The sequence below is a fragment of the Dendrobates tinctorius genome, unplaced genomic scaffold (assembly GCF_039654945.1).
Source record: "Dendrobates tinctorius isolate UK_male_01 unplaced genomic scaffold, ASM3965494v1 ptg000162l, whole genome shotgun sequence".
NCBI classification, from domain to species: Eukaryota; Metazoa; Chordata; class Amphibia; order Anura; family Dendrobatidae; genus Dendrobates; species Dendrobates tinctorius.
In genome coordinates this window covers 21,459,761-21,480,833 of record NW_027361829.1, presented here as the reverse complement: position 1 = coordinate 21,480,833, position 21,073 = coordinate 21,459,761, and the positions used below count along the sequence as shown (strand labels likewise).

Genomic DNA, 21,073 nt, shown 5'->3' with positions numbered 1-21,073 from the left:
GTCATCTCTTTGATTCGCGGCGATCCCCAGGATTGGGCGTTTTCTTTGACACCTGATGATCCTATTCTAACTAATGTGGACGCATTTTTTTCAAGCCTTGGGGTTGTTGTATGATGAACCTAATGCTATTGATTAAGCTGAAAAAATCCTGTTGGCATTGAGCCAGGGTCAGGATTCTGCAGAGTTGTACTGTCAAAAATTCCAAAAGTGGGCGGTCCGTACTACTTGGAATGATGGTGCCTTGGCAGCTCTCTTTCGGAAAGATATGTCAGAAACCGTAAAAGATACTATGGTGGGATTTCCTGTTCCCTCTGATCTTGACGATTCTATGTCATTAGCCATTCAGGTTGATCGGCGTTTACGTGAACATAAAATTACACGAGAAATGCTGCCATCTGTTGAACAAATGTCTGAACCTATGTAATGTGATAGAGATTTGTCTAGGGCGCAACGTCAGGAGTTTAGAAGGCGTAATAAGCTGTGTTTTTTCTGTGGAGATGCCTCTCATATTTCTGTCTGCCCTAAACGAGAGAAACGTTTTGCACACACATTTGCTGTAGGTGGTGTACAACCTAAGTTTCTTCTGGCAATTACTCTGAACTGCTCCCTGTCCACATTTTCCGCTAAGGCTTTTGTGGATTCAGGAGCGGCTCTGAACCTGATGGACTTGGATTTTGCTAAACGTTGTGGTTTTCCTATGACACCTCTGCGGACGCCTATTCCTTTGAGGGGTATTGATGCTACTCCTTTGGCGAAGAATAAACCTCAGTTTTGGACCCAGGTGGTAATGCGGCTCACCCCAGACCATCAAGAAAATTGCAGATTTTTGGTGTTGCATAATTTGCATGATACCATTGTTCTGGGGTTTCCCTGGTTGCAAATCCATAATCCAGTTTTGGATTGGAAATCTGTGTCTGTGGTGAGTTGGGGTTGTCGGAGTGCTCATAGTGACACTCCTGTTTTCCCCACCTCTCCCCAGTCGCATGATGTTCCTGACTATTTGGCTGATTTTTATGATGTATTTAGTGAGAATAAGGTCGGGGTCACACTGGCTAGGAATACGGCCGAGTGAGAGGCGCTAAAAGCACGCATTAGACACGGACCAATGATTCTCTATGGGGTCCCTCGCAGCAGCCGTATATTTCTCATCCGTATTCTACGGTCCGTGCCAATCGCAGCATGCTGCGATTGTCAGCGTACTACGGCCGTAGTACGCCAATGCAAGTCTATGGGTGCGCAAAAAATACGGATTACACACGGACCACACATGTGACCTGCGAGAAATATGCACCCGGTGTCTTTTAGCAAAGCCGGCAATTCAGTGCGCTATACAGTAAACTCACACTGACAGGTTTAATAAAGAAACGAAAGAATAGATATAGACACATAGAATACATATATATATATATATATACACGCATTCTATGTGTCTATATCTATTCTTTCATTTCTTTATTAAAACTGTCATAGGGCTCCATTATATGTCCATTTTGCAAGCCTGCGAGAAAATCTCGCCATACGGATGCTGACATGCGCAAAATACGCGACCACACCTTGATTACGGATGACATACGGAGCACTATTTAGGGGTCATTTATCCGTATTACGCATGTAAAATACTGACCGTATTTTGCGTCGGTTAGTGTGACCCCGGCCTAAGTCTGCGTCTTTGCCTCCTCATAGAAGTTATGACTCTGCAATTGAGCTGAGTCCTGGGTGTAAATTTCCCAAGGGTCGACTTTTCAATTTATCTGTACCCAAACACGAGGCTATGCGATCTTATATTAAGGAGTCGTTGGAGAAGGGTCATATTAGACCATCCTCTTCACCCTTGGGTGCTGGCTTTTTTTTCGTGGCCAAGAAAGATCGTTCATTAAGGCCTTGTATTGACTATCATTCCCTCAACAAAATTACTGTTAAATATCAGTATCCGTTACCCCTGATTTCTGATCTATTCTCCAGGGTTAAAGGTGTTTGCTGGTTTACCAAGCTTGACCTCAGGGGGCGTATAATCTTATTCGCATTAAGCATGGGGATGAATGGAAGACGGCATTTAATACTCCGGAGGGACATTTTGAGTACCTGGTGATGCCTTTTGGGCTCCCTAATGCCCCTTCTGTCTTCCAGTGCTTCATGAATGATATTTTCCGGGACTTTGTGGATAAGTTTTTGATCATCTATCTGGATGATATTTTGATCTTTTCCAGGGATTGGGACTCTCATGTGGAACATGTTCGGACTGTGTTCCGGATTTTGAGGGAGAATTCCCTGTATGTTAAGGGATCGAAATGCCTCTTTGGTGTACAGAGGATTTCATTTTTGGGATTTATTTTGTCTCCGTCAACTATTGAAATGGACCCAGCCAAGGTACAGGCCATTTATGATTGGGTTCAGCCCACTTCTTTGAAGGCTCTCCAGAAGTTTTTCGGTTTTGCTAATTTTTATCGTAAATTTATAGCTAATTTTTCTGGTATTGCCAAACCATTGACTGATTAGACTAAGGGTGCTGATGCACTGAATTGGTCTCCAGAGTCTGTTTCTTCTTTTCAGGAGCTGAAGCAGAGGTTCACTTCTGCTCCGGTTTTGCGGCAACCTGATGTCTCACTTCCGTTTCAGGTAGAGGTGGACGCTTCAGAGATTGGTGCAGGAGCTCTTTTGTCACAAAAAGATCCGGTAACTTCTAAAATGAATCCCTGTGCCTTCATTTCCCAAAAGTTCTCCCCATCTGAACGCAACTATGATGTGGGGAATCGGGAACTGTTAGCCATGAAATGGGCATTTGAGGAGTGGAGACATTGGTTGGAGGGAGCTAGACATCAAGTCGTGGTCCTCACTGACCACAAGAATTTGATTTACCTTGAGTCGGCCAAACGCTTGAATCCTAGACAGGCTAGGTGGGCCTTGCGTTTCACACGTTTTGATTTTGTGGTCTCTTTTCTTCCGGGCACTAAGAATGTTAAGGCAGATGCCCTCTCTAGGAGTTTCTTTGCTGATTCTCCTATTGTGACCAAGCCTGCTACCATCTTAGGTGAGGGGGTAGTTCTTTCTGCCATCTCGCACGATTTGAGACGTGCTCTGGAAGAGTTTCAGGAGGACAAACCTGAGCGTTGTCCCATTGGAAAATTGTATGTTCCTGACCAGTGGAGGAAGAGAGTGATGTCTGAAGTTCATTGCTCTGCATTGGCTGGTCATCCAGGTATTTTTGGTACTAGAGATTTGGTGAGTCAGTCTTTTTGGTGGCCCGCCTTATCTCGTGATGTCAGGAATTTTGTGCAGTCCTGTGGGACTTGCTCCCGGTCTAAACCTTGTTTTCGCTCTAGTGGGTTGTTGATGCCTTTGCCGGTGCCCAGGAGGCCATTTCCCATATTTCAATGGATTTTATTTCTGATCTGCCTGACTCTCAGAGAATGACTGTTATCTGAGTGATTTGTGATACATTCTCTAAGATGGTCCATCTTATACCACTCCCTAAGTTGCCATCTTCCTCAGAGTTGGTGCCCTTGTTTTTGCAACAGGTGGTTCGCTTGCATGGGATTCCTGAGATCATTGTATCGGACAGAGGAGTTCAGTTTGTCTGTAGATTCTGTAGGACTTTTTGTTCCAAGCTGGGAATTCAGTTGTCCTTCTCCTCTGCGTTTCACCCTCAGACCAATGGGCAGACGGAGAGAACAAACCAGACTTTGGAGTCTTATTTGAGATGTTTTATATCTGCTTATCAGGATGATGGGGTCTCCTTTTTGCCCTTGGCCGAATTTGCTTTAAATAATAGAGCTAGTTCTGCCACTTTGATGTCACCCTTTTTCTGTAACTTTGGGTTTCATACTCGATTCTCTTCAGGGCAGGTGGAGTCTTCTGCCTGCCCAGGTGTGGACACTGTGGTGGAGAGAATGCAGCAGATTTGGGACCAAGTGGTGAATAAGTTGTCTCTCTCCCAGGAAAAGGCCCGACGGTTTTCCAACCGGCATAGGACCATTGGTCCCCCGTTTAAGGTGGGTGATATGGTTTGGTTGCCATCAAAGAATATCTCTATGAAGGTGGCTTCTCCAAAGTTTAAACCTAGATTTATTGGACCTTACAAGACTTTGGAGATTCTTAATCCTGTCACTTTTCGGTTGGCTCTTCCTGTTACATTTAAGATCCATAACGTGTTTCATAAGTCTCTGTTGAAGAGGTTTGTTGAGCCAGTAGATCCTATGGTGGCACCTCCTGATTTGGATTTCTGGATCACGGAGTGAACTACTTATACGATGGACTACTTGCTAGAGATGGGGTGCACCTTACGAAGACTGGAAAGCATGTATTTGGAAGTCGCCTTGCTACACTTGTAAGGAGAGCTTTAAACTAGAACAACATGGGAAGGGAAGCAAAAGACCAGAAAAAGCCATACACCTGACAAATGCTATTGAGAACTCTGCTATTAGAAGTGGAAAGGAAGAACAAAGACGAAAGAATCTAATTAATAAAAATATTGGAGAAAGAGAAACCAATCACAAACTAAAATGTTTCTATACTAATGCACAAAGCATGGACAACAAACAAGGAGAATTGGAACTACTAACACAGGAACAGAAATATGATGTAATTGGAATCACTGAAACTTGGTGGGACAATACACATGATTGGAATACAAGACTAGAAGGATACAACTTATTTGCAAGAAACAGACTTGATAAACGAGGAGGGGGTGTCGCATTGTATGTTCGAAACGCGTATATCTGCACAGAGATTGAAGCTTCAGAGACTGGGAGTTCTGTGGAAACTGTTTGGGTAAGAATACAAGGACAGAACAATGGAAAGGACACCATTGTAGGCATTGACTACAGGCCGCCTGTGCAAGCCGAAGATATAGATGAACTCTTTGTGCATCAGATGGCCAAGTTCTCCAAAAAATATGACATAGTTGTCATGGGAGATTTCAACTATCCAGACATTTGTTGGGAATCTCTCTCAGGCAAAACTAAGAGGTCAAGGAAATTCTTATCCTCTCTTGCTGACAACTTTATCTTCCAAAAGGTAAGGGAGAAAACAAGGGGAACTGCTACCTTGGATCTAATCCTTATAAACAGGGAGGAAATGGTTGAGGAGGTAAAAGTGGCTGGGACCCTAGGAGGTAGCGACCATGCTATTTTAGAATTTTGGATTACTAGAGGTGGAAGACCTGTGAAGACTCAGATGTCAAGGTTAGATTTCAGAAAGGCAGATTTTAAGGGATTCAGAAAGAGAATTGGAGGGATCCAATGGCTGGATATCCTTAAAGACAAAAATGTCCAGGAAGGATGGGAAATCTTGAAAAATTAAATTCTCAAAGCACAGTTGTTAACAATTCCGAAAAGAGGGAAGAATAGGAAGCATTTAAGGAAACCAGGATGGATGAACACAGAACTTAAGCACATGCTAAAAAGGAAGAAAAAAATGTTTATAAAATGGAAAGAGGGAGGCATATCTAAAGAAGAATATAATGCTGTCTGCAGAACCTGCAGGGCACAAATCAGATTAGCTAAAGCTGAAAATGAACTGAGGCTTGCAAGAGATGTCAAAAGCAATAATAAAGGATTTTGGGGATATGTCAAAAGTAAAAGAAAAGTCAAAGATGCTATAGGATTTTTACAGGATGAAAATGATGAAATGGTAAGACAGGATGTTGAGAAGGCTGAACTTTTAAATTCCTATTTTGCATCTGTTTTCTCTCAGAAAGGAAATGCAACATCAACTGTTATTCACTGTCCTATTAAGGGAATAGAAGAATCCAGGATATCTATAAACAGAAAGATAGTGAGGAAACACTTAGCTAACCTAAATGAATTCAAGTCTCCAGGTCCAGATGAATTACACCCCAGAGTACTGAAGGAGATAGCAGAAGAAATTTTTGAACCCCTCTCCATAATCTTTGAAAATTCTTGGAGAACAGGAGAAGTGCCAGAAGACTGGAGAAGAGCAAATGTTGTTCCTATCTTCAAAAAGGGGAAGAAGGTGGACCCAGGCAACTATAGGCCGGTGAGTCTGACTTCTATACCAGGAAAGATCTTTGAACAAATTATTAAACAACATGTATGTCAATACCTGGATAAGAATGAAGTGATTAAACAGAGTCAGCATGGGTTTCTAACTAATAAGTCATGTCAGACTAACTTAATTTCCTTCTATGACGGTATCACTGATTGGGTGGATCAAGGAAATGCTGTAGATATAGTATATCTTGACTTCAGCAAAGCATTTGACAAAGTCTCTCATACAATCCTTATTGAAAAAATGACTAAGTATGGAATGGACAAGGCAACTGTTAGGTGGATTCATAACTGGCTTAGTGATCGGACCCAAAGAGTGGTCGTAAATGGCTGCACATCCAGTTGGAAGAATGTCTCAAGTGATGTACCACAGGGCTCTGTCCTGGGCCCTGTATTGTTCAACATCTTTATCAACGATTTAGATGAAGGAATTGAGGGTAAACTGATTACATTTGCTGATGACACAAAGCTAGGAGGGATAGCTAATACTAGAGAAGAGAGAGAGAGGATTCAAAAAGATTTAAATAAACTGGAGAAGTGGGCAGCAACTAACAGAATGGTTTTTAACAGGGAGAAATGCAAAGTACTACATCTGGGCAATAAAAATGAAAAAAGCATATATAGAATGGGAGGAATAGGGCTAAGTGACAGCACATGTGAAAAAGACTTGGGTATACTAATAGATCACAGACTGAATATGAGTCAACAGTGTGATGCAGCAGCAAAAAAGGCAAATGCAATTCTAGGATGTATTAACAGAAGCATACAGTCTAGATCACGTGAAGTCATTATTTCCCTCTACTCCTCTTTGGTCAGACCTCATCTGGAATATTGTGTCCAGTTTTGGGCACCACATTTTAAAAAAGACATCAACAAACTGGAGCAAGTTCAGAAAAGAGCGACCAGAATGGTGACCGGTCTGCAAACCCTGTCTTATGAGGAAAGGTTGCAGGATTTGGGAATGTTTAGTTTGCAAAAGAGGAGACTGAGAGGAGACTTAATAGCTGTCTACAAATATCTAAAGGGCTGTCACATTGTAGAAGGATCAACTTTATTCTCATTTGCACAAGGAAAGACTAGAAGCAATGGGATGAAACTGAATGGGAAGAGACACAGATTAGATATTAGAAAAAACTTTTTGACAGTTAGAGTGATCAATGAGTGGAACAGGCTGCCACGAGAAGTGGTGAGTTCTCCTTCAATGGAAGTCTTCAAACAGAGGCTGGACAGACATCTGACTGGGATGATTTAGCGAATCCTGCTTTGAGCAGGGGGTTGGACCAGATGGCCCAGGAGGTCCCTTCCAACTCTACGATTCTATGATTCTATGACCCTGTATTGGTTAAAGGTAATGTGGAATATGAGGTAGAGAAGATACTGAATTCTCGTCTGGCTAGACGGAGACTCCAGTATTTGGTTAAGTGGAATGGTTATGGCCAGGAGGATAATTCTTGGGTCTCTGCATCTGATATTCATGCCGAAAGATTGGTTCGTGCTTTTCACCAGGCCCATCCAGATCGGCCTGGTGGCGTGGATGAGGGTTCGGTGACCCCTCCTCAAGGGGGAGGTACTGTTGTGAGCTCATTTTCTGGTTCACCTTTGGTGTCCGATGAACTCCCTCTGCTGGTGAAAGGAGGTGGTGAAGCTGATTTGGATGGGAGAGACCTGCCACCTGAACAGGCTGGGGCTGTTCTGAATTTCCATTTTTGTCCCTGATCGGTTTAATTTCTTTTGCTCTGTCCTCAGAATATATCGGAGTGCTGATATAGGGATTTTGAAGTCTAGCGACTTCAGGGCCGTTTTTCCTATCAGACGTGTTGGGACATTTTTGGTAGAGTTTTTGCTGATTGCAGACAGCATCTTTTCTGTCCTGTCCTATCTAGTTAGTTGGGCCCCATCATTTGCTCTGCCTGCCTTTCTGTCTGTGTTTGTGTTTTCATCTTTTTTCACCAACAATACATGTTGGGGGCTGTCTATTGCTGTGGGATCTGCTCTGGGGCAGTTTACGTTTCCCCTTTCTTTCTTTAGGCTTATTTAGCTCTCCGGCTGTGACGAGGCATCTAGGATCATCGCAGGAACGCTCCACGGCTACTGTTAGTTGTTGTGAATAGGATCAGGGGTCTGCAATCCGCTAGTTACCAACCTCTCCAGTTTTCTGGACTTAGCTTGCCTTTTTGTTTTTTCCTCCTCTGGTGACTCATTCATAACAGGGGACCATGCATACCAGGATGAAGAATGGGGTGCCATGCATACCAGGATTGGGGGGTGAGGGTACCATGCATACCAGGATAGGATTGAGGGGTGCCATGCATACCAGGATAGGGATGAGGGAGTACCATGCATACCAGGATTGGGGGTGAGAGGACCATGCATACCAGGATTGGGGGATGAGGGGTACCATGCATACCAGGATACGGATGAGGGAGTACCAGGCATACCAGGATAGGGGGTGAGGGGACCATGCATACCAGGATAGGGATGAGGGAGTACCATGCATACCAGGATTGGGGGGTGAGAGGACCATGCATATCAGGATTGGGGGATGAGGGGTACCATGCATACCAGGATTGGGGGATGATAGGACCATGCATATCAGGATAAGGGGTGAGGGGACCATACATACCAGGATAGGGGCTGAAGGGACCATGCATACCAGGATAGGGATGAGGGAGTACCATGCATACCAGGATTGGGGGGTGAGGGGACCATGCATACCAGGATGAAGAATGGGGTGCCATGCATACCAGGATTGGGGGGTGAGGGTACCATGCATACCAGGATAGGATTGAGGGGTGCCATGCATACCAGGATAGGGATGAGGGAGTACCATGCATACCAGGATTGGGGGGTGAGAGGACCATGCATACCAGGATTGGGGGATGAGGGGTACCATGCATACCAGGATACGGATGAGGGAGTACCAGGCATACCAGGATAGGGGGTGAGGGGACCATGCATACCAGGATAGGGATGAGAGAGTACCATGCATACCAGGATTGGGGGGTGAGAGGACCATGCATACCAGGATGGGGGGATAAGGGGACTATACATACCAGGATAGGGATGAAGAAGTACCATGCATACCAGGATAGGGATGAGGGAGTACCATGTATACCAGGATTGGGTGATGAGGGGTACTATGCATACCAGGATAGGGGGTGAGGGGACCATACATACCAGGATAGGGATGACGGGTACTATGCATACCAGGATAGGGGGTGAGGGGACCATGCATACAAGGATAGGGATGAGGGAGTACCATGCATACCAGGATTGGGGGGTGAGAGGACCATGCATACCAGGATTGGGGGGGTGAGGGGACCATGCATACCAGGATGAAGAATGGGGTGCCATGCATACCAGGATGGGGGGGTGAGGGTACCATGCATACCAGGATAGAATGAGGGGTGCCATGCATACCAGGAAAGGAGGGTGGCAGCACATAGCAGGATGGGAGACCATATACCAATAAAAATGCTTGCCACCCGGGCGTATGCACAGTGACATCATCTGCAGCAAGATGATGCTGCAGGTCTTTGGAGGTGGTCTGTGGACTGTCCTTGACTGTTCTCACCATTCTTCTTCTCTGCCTTTCTGATATTTTTCTTGACCTGCCACTTCTGGGCTTAACAAGAACTGTACCTGTGTCCTTCCATTTCCTTACTATGTTCCTCACAGTGGAAACTGACAGGTTAAATCTCTGAGACAACTTTTTGTATCCTTCCCCTGAAAAGCTATGTTGAATAATCTTTGTTTTCAGATCATTTGAGAGTTGTTTTGAGGAGCCCATGATGCCACTCTTCATAGGAGAATCAAATAGGAGAACTACTTGCAAGTGGCCACTTTAAATACCTTTTCTCATGATTTGATACACCTGGCTATGAAGTTCAAAGCTCAATGAGGTTACAAAACCAATTTAGTGCTTCAGGAAGTCAGTAAAAAGTAGTTAAGAGTGTTCAAATCAAGAAAATGATAAGGGTGCCCATACTTTTGCACCGGTCAAATTTTGTTTAACTGCAGATTGCACGTTTTCTGTTAGTACAATAAACCTCATTTGAATCCAGAAATATAACTGAGTCCATCAGTTATTAGATATATGAAACTGAAATACCTGTTGCAAAAAAAACAAAATTGCTATTAAGAAAAAAGGTTAACATTAATAGGGGTGCCCAAACTTTTACATATGACTGTATATATATATATATATATATATATATATATATATATGTATGTATTTGTGCATATTTATATGAATTCAATAAAACAGAAACAATTTATCTGGCATGTCAATTAAATGTTCGGCCTACGTTCACCTGTCTGAGAGTATTCTTTTGGCTTGTAGCAGCTATGTGCGCTGCCTGCCTGCTGTAGATAGAATGTGTTCCATTCATGGAACAATGTGATAGAATGTATTCTATTCATGGAACACTTTGACGCGTCACAATGGGCCAATGGAACAATTGGATCACATGTCACAATGGGCCAATGGAACAATTGGATCACGTGTCACACTGGGCCAATGGAATAATTAGATCACGTGTCACAATGGGCAGCCCAGAGTATTTAACAGCTGCGCGGCAGCAGCCAGCTTCAGTCTGCTGAGGGAGCCTCAGCAGACAGTTGGGGGTGGGGGGGAGGGGAACCATGCTCATTCTTATCAGTTTAATATCTGATACGTCTCCTATCTGGGGACCATATATTAAATGGATTTTTAGAACAGGGAGATGGAAAAAGAGCTTGCTCTATTCACTCCATGTATTGCCGCGTCATTGCAGTATCTTCGGGGATGGTGCGCTCTCTCTAAACCAGTTTCCAAAACAGACTGAATTGAATTGAAACCAAAGCAAGTTGTCTTTTCAAAGCAATATTTGAATGCTTTTTTCAACTTTGGCTGCTCTGCATTAGTTTTTTCTTGGTCCACGTTGCACATTTCAAATTCCCTTGGCTTGATTTATCTTGACCAACTCTGCTACATCAAGTATTATTCACCTCTATATGGAAAGCATTGTATTGTATTCAATCTGTAATTTAAATAATTATCTATCTCGGCCTTTGCTGCTTGGTAGGTACAGGTGTGATAAGCTGCAGTAATGTGTTTCACTTTGTATAGATTCATTTCTGCACACCCACCTGCTACAAGGCCTGCAGCCCTTTGCCCTCTGTTAGGGACGGCGGATCGCACTAAATAATAAATAATAAGTGCGTTCGCCGCCCGGTTCCACCGTGCAGAAGTTGCTACACTGCTGCTAGATAATTGCAGACGCCCAATATGGCGGTATAACGCACGTGGGTTGAACATCACCCGGAGAGCACTGGGCGGTTTCTGTTTCTTCACGGAGACGCCGATGCGTTAAATACAAAGCCCGAGCCTGTTGACGTCACAGGACTCGGTGGAATGCACGCACGGTATATGGTCACAGAACTTGGGCCCAAGACACGGGGTCCGCGTCCGTATGGACCTACTGTGTGTGCGGCGTCGCAACCGTGCACGCCAAGAAGTACTGCTGACTGCAGCGTGGTGACAGACACTGCCGCTATACGACAATGCCCGGTAGCTGGCACACTGTCGGACGCTAGCACTGTGGAGGATGTGCAATGTGGCCTATAGCTTGCCACTGACTGGCGCTGACTCTATCGCTAGTTCCCTATCCACACACGTAATATCAGAGGGAGGGGAATCTTAATGAGTCATTCGCAAGTCCATGCATCCATCACCATTCACACAGTAGCAACTAGAGTCTATACTAGCACATGGCCGAGCGGCCATGCGAACCTTTTATAGTCGGGACCATATAGAAGCATCCAGATCCGTGAGATGGACCAATCAGATCAGGAGAAGGACCTGTGCATGTGACTCCCGTTCTCCAATGGGAGATCGTCTCGTGAGCATGCTCAGTGGAGCGACAGAAGGACTTAGCCTCTGGAACGGCTTGCTGCTGAGCAGTCTGCATTGCTATTGCTGGCCCAGAGGTGGCAGCAACGACCAGACCTACAGAACTGGTCAGAGCAGAGCGTCGTGAACGACGGGGCTGCTGAGCATGCTCCTCTGCGGTCGATGGAGAATGGGAGCCCACTGAATGTAAGGCTCTGGATCCCTGCTGTGCAGTTGCAGGAATCCGACGCCTAAGATTACCCCCCACCTAGGGCCCCCTCCCCTCTGAACCTCGCTACGCTCAAATGCTGTGATAAGGAGCGAGGCGTGGATGTTCTCCACTGATTCCCAGGTCCGGGCTTCTGGACCATGACCTGTCCAATTCCCCAAATAAAACTTTTTGCCACGCACCACCTTGTCTAATGTCCTGGCAGATGACTCGGAAAATCGGGACATGTGAACAGGTTTGAAAAGGGACATGTGGAAGACGTCAGAGATGGCCAAGTGTGGTGGAAGGGTCAGACGGTAGACCACCAAGCTGATCCGCTCGAGGACTTTGAAGGGACAAATGTATCACGGCGCGAACTTCGTACACTCAGCCCGCAACCTGATATTTCGGGCAGAGAGCCACACCAAGTCGTCGGGGCAAAAGTTCGAGCAGGGTGCCGATGTGTGTCGGCGGATGCCCTCATTCTCTCCTTAGAGGCTCGAATGGCATCCTGGGTGCGATTCCAAATGTCGTGAGCCTCAACTGCCCAGTCTGCCACCCTGGAATCAGTGGAAGACACTGGCATCGGGACAGGGACGTGCGGATGCTGGCCGTAATTAAGATGGAATGGCGTCTGACCAGTGGAATCAGCCGCTGCATTATTCAGGGCAAATTCCACGGTAGCAAGGATGCCCAGTCATCCTGCCTGTCAGAGACAAAATGTCGTAGATATGTGGCCAGGGTCTGGTTGGCTCTCTCTACCAACCCGTTCGTCTCAGGATGAAAGGCAGAGGAGAGATTTAACTCAATGCTGAGCAGGGAACAGAGCTCTCTCCAGAACCGAGACGCAAACTGAGGACCCTCGTCGCTGACAATCTTATCCAGCATGCGGTGCAGGCAGAAAACATGCTTAATAAACAACACTGCCAGGCCCCATGCAGAAGGTAGCTGAGAGAGTGGTACCAGATGCATCATCTTGGAGAAATGGTCGGTGGCAACCCAAATGACGGTGCTGCCACTGGACTTGGGCAGTCCCACCACAAAGTCCATACCAACCATCTCCCAGGGCCTGTCCGCTACTGGCAGGGAATAAAGTAGCCCAGCGGGCCGTTGCCGAGAGGACCGATTCTGGGCGCAAAAGACGCACGCCTGAATAAAGTCCCTGATGTCACGGGCCATATGTAGTCACAAGTACATCCTCACCAGAAGCTCAGAGGTCCGTTTGGTCCCAAAATGTCCACCCACCCTGGACGAATGAGCCCAAGAGAGGACCTCCGGTCGCAGATGGGCAGGGAGGTACAGACTCGAGGGCGACAGGAGCCATGGTCCTCAGGCTTTCAGATGGGACTATCAGCCGAGGCTCCTCCTCCGATGACACCACGGAGCGGGAGAGAGCATCGGCCCGGACGTTCTTCTCCCCGGAGAGAAAATGCAGGGTGAAGTGGAATCGGGAGAAGAACAAGGACCATCTGGCCTGGTGAGAATTCAGTCGCTGGGCTGTTTGTAAATAGACCAAATTCTTGTGGTCGGTGAACACCTGCAAGGGGTGGCGAGCCCCCTCCAGGAGGTGTCTCCACTCTGAAAAGGCCAACTTCATTGCTAGCAACTCCCTGTCACTGATGGAATAATTCCTCTCTGCCGGTGTGAAGATCTTGGAGAACAAGAAGCATGGGTGCTTCTGACCTTGCGAGTCCTTTTGGAACAGGACCGCTCCAGCACCGACGGAAGAGGCATCCACCTCCAGAAAGAAGGATTTATCCACATCGGGGCGATGTAGAATGGGAGCACTAGCGAAATGGGATTTAATAGAGGAGAAGGCCTTGGAGACAGGTTCCGACCACTGCTTGGGGTGTGCACCCTTCTTGGTGAGGGCTACCAAGGGCGCTACCAAAGTTGGGAAGTGGGGAATGAATTGGCTATAGTAATTTATGAACCCCATAAAGCGCTGCACCGCTTCGAGAGAATGGGGTTCCTGCCAATCCATCACCGCCTGTAGCTTGGCAGGATCCATGGCAAAACCCTGGGCAGAGATGATATAGCCCAGGAAAGGCAAGGACTCCTGCTCAAACACACACTTCTCCAACTTGGCATAGAGGGAGTTTGCCCGCAGGAGGTCGAAAACTTTGCAAACATCTCTCCGGTGGAAGTCAATATCTGGAGAGTAGATGAGAATATCATCCAGATAGACTACTACCGAGGTGGTAAGCATATCCCGGAAGATATCGTTCACAAAGTCTTGGAAGATGGCTGGGGCATTACAGAGGCCGAAGGGCAACACCAGGTATTCATAGTGCCCGTCTCTGGTGTTAAATGCCGTCTTCCATTTGTCCCCATCACGGATGCGAATCAGGTTATAAGCCCCCCGCAGATCAAGTTTGGTAAACACTCTCTCTCCCCGTAGCCTATCAAATAGCTCTGATATCAGGGGCAGAGACTACTTATTCTTAACGGTGATGGCGTTAAGACCCCTGTAATCGATGCAAGGACGTAGTTCCCCACTCTTCTTCTGGACGAAGAAGAATCCCGCCCCCGCTGGTGACACTGACTTCCTAATGAATCCTCTTGCCAGATTCTCCCTGATGTATTGAGACATGGTCTCTGTCTCCGGGAGAGATAGGGGATAGACTCGACCCCGGGGAGGCTCAGCACCAGGCAAGAGGTCAATAGGACAGTCATAGGGGCGATGTGGTGGAAGGGTCTCCGCCGCCTTTTTGGAGAACACGTCCGCATACTGTCGATAGTGTTTGGGAAGCGAGGAAAGCTCTGCGGGAACTTCGGTGAAGGCAACCTGGACACACTCCCTCAGACATCTACCCTCACATGACTTACTCCAATCAAGAATTCTCCCCGAGGACCACTCTATATGGGGAGAGTGATACCGCAACCAGGGGACCCCTAGAAGGACCTGGTCGATACCCTCAGGCATGACGAGGAGGGATATCGTCTCCTGATGAGATGGAGACACCGAGAGTAACAGTGGAGTGGTTTGGTGGGTAATCTGTGAGGGCAGAGTCACGACATTCACTACTCTGACGGTGACTGGCTTGGACATCATAACCAGTGGTATCGCATGTCGTTGAGCGAAGGCAGATGACATAAAATTGCCCTTCGCTCCGGAATCCACGCAAACCTCCACCGCCAGAGTGAAAGAACCAAACCCAAGTGTCCCCTTAAAGGACAACTTGGAGGAAAATGCCGTGGATTCTAGTGAGCTGCCTCCTATGGCCACTTGGGGCAAGCGTCTTCCCAGCCGCTGTGGGCACCGGTTGGCAAAGTGACCGGACTGCCGGCAAACATGACAGATCACAGGGGCTCGAGCGGGCCGGGGCCTGGATCCTTCGCGGGAAGCCCTCTGACGCTCGGACGCCCGATCAGAAGATTCCAGAGGTTTAGCAAAACTGGGTGCCAACCTAAACCTCTGCCTATACTGGGACCGCTCCAACCTTCGCTCGGCAAAGCGAAGGTCTATATGGGTGGAGATGGTGATAAGCTCCTCCAGTGTAGCAGGAATCTCCCTGGTGGCCAGAGCGTCCTTCACATGGCCAGCCAAACCTCTCCAGAATGCCAGAATGAGGACCTTATCTGACCATTCTAACTCCGAGGCCAGCGTCCGGAACTGGATGGCAAAGTGGCTGACCATGGACGAGCCCTGTGACAATGCCAGCAGCCGGAGCATGGTGTCATGGGTGACTCGCGGTCACAGGAAGACCTGCTTCATAGATTCCAAGAACCGTGAGGCACTCTGCACCACATGATCACCACGCTCCCACAGCAGTGTGGTTCACTCCAAAGCCCTGCCCGACAAGAGGGAAATAATAAATCCCACTTTGGCCGGCTCGGAGGGGAATCGCTCACGAAACCCCTACAAGAGGCACTATCACCCGAGAACTTCTCGGGTAGCGGGAGGCAGGACAAAGTCGGAGCAGGGATGGCAGTGGTCACACAGGAGACAGCCTCTGTGGCTGCCTGAACAGCGACCGCAGTAATATCCGCAGCTGAGGCTGAACGCTCGAGAGCCGCGAACCTGCCCTGCAGCTACCGGATGTACTGCAGCAGTCGCTGTTCGTCCGCCATTACTAGCCAGACCCTGGAGCTAGTAAAATGTTAGGGCTGGCGGAATGCACCAAATTACAAAATAATAGTAGGTGCGTTCGCAGCCCGGGGTCCACTGTGTAGAGGTGGTACACTGCTGCTAGGTTATGGCGGAAGTATAAAGTGGTGTGGAAAGGTCACACATGGGTTACGTCACCCAGTGTGAACAGGAGCGAACTCACAGAGCTGCACTACAGCTGAACATAAATGCTGGAGCCTGTTTAGCTCACAGAGCCCGGCCAATGAGCGCACAAAAAGTGACCACAGGACTCTACCCCAAGGACATGGGGTCAGAGTCCCTCTATGCCTTCTGAGCGTGCGGCATCGCTACTGCGGACGCCACTATAGACGCTGACTATGGAGTGTAGAGCACGTGCACTGAGGTGTGCCTAGTCACTGATGGAGACTGATGCCTGTCTCCATCTCTGTCCTACCTTCACCTAAGCCTGGGCGCTTAACAGGCTAGGCTGCACAACACATGCGTACCAAGGGTAGGGGTTTCTTAATGAGACTTTCACCAGAGACATTCATACATTCATACAACACTCACTCCTCATAGTCTGATAATGCAGTCTATACTAGGCCATGGACGAGCGGCCATGCGAACCTTTTATAGCCGCGTGCTTCCGGGACCTTCCTGACTTTTCAGATGGACCAATCCGAGCTGGAGAAGTACGCGAGCACGTGACCTTCGATCTCCAATGGGAGATCACTCCACGGGCATGCTCAGTGGACCGACAGGAGGAATTAGTCCCTGGAGAAACTCGCTGCTGACCAGCATGCGCTGCTATTGTTGGGCCAGAGGTGGAAGCAGCAACCAAACCCATGGAGCTAGTCTGGGCAGAGTGCCGGGACCGCGAGTCTGCTGAACAACTTCCTCTGCGGTTGGAGAGGAATGGGAGACCACTGGAAGCAAGGCTCGCGATTCCCACTGTGCAGCAACAAGAACCCGATGCCTAACAATTAGAATGCTTTTTTTCAACTTTGGTTGCTCTGCATTAGTTTTTTCTTGGTCCACATTGCACATTTCAAATTCCTTTGGCTTGATTTAACTTGACCAACTCTGCTACATCAAGTATTATTCACCTCTATATGGAAGGCATTGTATTGTATTCAATCTGTAATTTAAATAATGATCTATCTCAGCCTTTGCTGCTTGGTAGGTACAGGTATGATAAGCTGCAGTAATGTGTTTTGCTTTGGAACATGGAACACCGTGATAGAATGTATTCTATTCAGGGAACACTTTGAAGCGTCACAATGGGCGAATGAAACAATTGGATCACGTGTCACAATGGGCCAATGGAACAATTGGATCAAGTGTCACAATGGGCCAATGGAACAATTGGATCACATGTCACAATGGGCAGCCCAGGGTATTTAACAGCTGCGCAGCAGCAGCCAACTTCAGTCTGCTGAGGGAGCCTCAGCAGACAGTTGGGGGGGTGGGGGGTGGTGGTGGGGGAACCATGCTCGTTCTTATCAGTTTAATATCTGATACGTCCCCTATCTGGGGACCATATATTAAATGGATTTTTAGAACAGGGAGATGGAAAAAGAGCTTGCTCTATTCACTCCATGTATTGCTACATCATTGCAGTATCTTCGGGGATGGTGCGCTCTCTCTAAACCGGTTTCTAAAAACAGACTGAATTGAATTGAAACCAAAGCAAGTTGTCTTTTCAAAGCAATATTTGAATGCTGTTTTCAACTTTGATTGCTCTGCATTAGTTTTTTCTTTCTCCACGTTGCACATTTCAAATTCCTTTGGCTTAATTTAACTTGACCAACTCTGCTACATCAAGTATTATTCACCTCTATATGGAAGGCATTGTATTGTATTCAATCTGTAATTTAAATAATGATCTATCTCGGCCTTTGCTGCTTGGTAGGTACAGGTGTGATAAGCTGCAGTAATGTGTTTTGCTTTGGAACATGGAACACCATGATAGAATGTATTCTATTCAGGGAACACTTTGACGCGTCACAATGGGCGAATGAAACATTTGGATCACGTGTCACAATGGGCCAATGGAACAATTGGATCAAGTGTCACAATGGGCCAATGGAACAGTTGGATCACATGTCACAATGGGCAGCCCAGGGTATTTAACAGCTGCGCAGCAGCAGCCAACCTCAGTCTGCTGAGGGAGCCTCAGCAGACAGTTGGGGGGGGGGGTGGTGGGGGAACTGTTATGAATGAGTCACCGTAGGAGGCAAAAACAGAAATACTAGCTAAGTCCAGAAAACCAGAGAAGTTGGCAGCTATCGGATTGCAGACCCCTGAACCTATCAACAACAACTAGCACTAGCCGTGGGGGGTTCCTACGGTGCCCTAGACCCCTCGATCACATCCGGAGAACTAAATAGCCTAAAGACAGGGAAATCTACACTGCCCCAGAGCAGACCCCAAAGCAATAGGCAGCCCCCAACATATAATGACGGTGAAGCAAAATGAAAAAAACACACACAGATAGAAAGATAGGCTGAGCAAATGATGGGGCCCAAGCTAACTAAATAGGACAGGATAGAAAAGCTGCTGTCTGCAATCTGCCAAAACCCTATCAAAACAAGAGCCAACAGACTGATAGGGAAAAAAGCCCTGAAGACGCTAGGCTTCAAAAAGACTATATCAGTACTCAGGTATTTTCTGAAGACAGAGTAAAAAGGAATTCAGCTCACCCCAGCAGGGAATGGCAGAAATCCAGAAAAACAAGGCAAAACAAAACCAAAACACAAATGCAAAAAGCAGAGCAGAAAACTTAGCTTTTGAGGAGCAGGAATAAGACCGGTCTCCTAGAATCCCTCTGAGAAATCACCAGCAAGGCAGAAGGGCGTCGGCTGCCTTATATCCAGTCAGCAATTCCAGTCACCCAGTCATCATCATCCTGCTCAGATGCTTGGTAATCAGCCTCATTACCTTCCTTCACCAGAAGAGGGAGTTCATCAGACCTCAATGGTGAAGGGGAAAATGAACTCACAACAGTACCTCCCCCTTGAGGAGGGGTCACCGAACCCTCATCCACGCCACCAGGGCGATCAGGGTGAGCCCAATGAAAGGCACGCACCAATCTTTTGGCATGAATATCAGAGGCAGAGACCCAGGAATTATCCTCCTGACCATAACCCTTCCACTTAACCAAATACTGGAGTCTCCGTCTAGCCAGACGGGAATTCAGAATTTTCTCCACCTCATATTCCAAGTTACCTTCAACCAATACAGGGTCCGGAGGTGCCACCCCAGGAACAACTTGGTTCAACAAACCTCTTCAACAAGGACTTATGAAACACATTATGGATTTTAAATGTGACAGGAAGAGCCAAACGAAAAGAGACCGGATTAATAATCTCCAAAATCTTGTAAGGTCCAATAAATCTAGGCTTAAACTTAGGAGAAGCCACCTTCATAGCGATATTTTTTGATGATAACCAAACCATATCACCAACCTTAAACTGGGGACCAATGGTCCTATGTCGGTTGGAAATACGCTGGGCCTTTTCCAGGGAGAGAGATAACTTATCCACCACTTGGTCCCAGATCTGGTGCATTCTCTCCACCACAGTGTCAACACCTGGGCAGGCAGAAGGCTCCACCTGCCCTGAAGAAAATCGAGGATGAAACCCAAAGTTACAAAAAAAAGGTGACATCAAAGTGGCAGAACTAGCTCTATTATTTAAAGCAAATTCGGCCAAGGGCAAAAATGAAACCCAATCATCCTGATCAGCGGAAATAAAACATCTCAAATACGACTCCAAGATCTGGTTTGTTCTCTCCGTCTGCCCATTGGTCTGAGGGTGAAAAGCAGAGGAGAAGGACAACTGAATTCCCAGCTTGGAACAGAAAGTCCTCCAAAATCTAGACACAAACTGAACTCCTCTGTCAGATACAATGTTCTCAGGAATCCCGTGCAAGTGAACCACCTGTTGTAAAAACAGGGGCACCAACTCAGAGGAAGGTGGCAACTTAGGGAGTGGTACAAGGTGAGCCATCTTAGAGAACCTATCACAAATCACACAAATAACAGTCATTCTCTGAGACAGGAATATCAGAGATGAAATCCATTGAAATATGGGTCCATGGCCTCCTGGGGACCGGTAAAGGCATCAACAACCCACTAGAGCGAGAACAAGGTTTAGACTGGGAGCAAGTCCCACAGGACTGCACAAAATTCCTGACATCACGAGACAAGGCGGGCTACCAAAAAGACCGACTCACCAGATCTCTAGTACCAAAAATACCTGGATGACCAGCCAATGCAGAGCAATGAACTTCAGACATCACTCTCTTCCTCCACTTGTCAGGAACATACAACTTTCCACTGGGACAACGCTCAGGTTTGTCCTCCTGGAACTCTTCCAGAGCACGTCTCAAATCGCGCGAGATGGCAGAAAGAACTACCACTTCGCCTAAGATGGTAGCAGGCTTGGTCACCATAGGAGAATCAGCAAAGAAGCTCCTAGAGAGAGCGTCAGCCTTGACATTCTTAGTGCCAGGAAGAAAAGAGACCACAAAATGTTACTAAAGGTAGCTAAGGTTACTAGTGCTTTTTATCTGTCGTGATCCAGCATGGATCATGACAGATCTATTGCTACGACCTGACTATTCGCTCAGTCTAACCCTTTGGTACTGTCCTGCTATCTTGTGCTTTGACCCTGGCTTGATCTGGTTTACGTCCCTGTCTATGCCCCTTGGTAACTTGTCCCGTAGTTACCTTTCTAGGAGTATCCCTGCAGCTCCTAGCTCTGTGGAGCTTAGGTCACGCCCCCAGTAGTCACGTGCTTCAGGTCCTGATAGTCTGAAGCACGCATTGTCACTGCTGCTGCCCTACTCCACAGGTATCTTTGAGCACTGTTTTTGTACCCAGGACACGTGCACTGGCTCCGTGAGCAAGTGCA

The 21,073-nt window shown here is 47.1% G+C and overlaps 1 non-coding gene and 1 pseudogene across 1 annotated transcript; both read left to right on the top strand.

Annotated features, from left to right (window-relative positions):
* The first annotated feature begins 10,621 nt into the window (after positions 1–10,621).
* On the top strand, positions 10,622–10,805 carry LOC141052798 (U2 spliceosomal RNA). The gene has a single exon (XR_012220893.1). It is a non-coding gene; the product is annotated as a U2 spliceosomal RNA (small nuclear RNA).
* A 6,837-nt stretch (positions 10,806–17,642) lies between these two features.
* LOC141052803 (U2 spliceosomal RNA) lies at positions 17,643–17,802 on the top strand (annotated as a pseudogene).
* Positions 17,803–21,073: the final 3,271 nt, after the last annotated feature.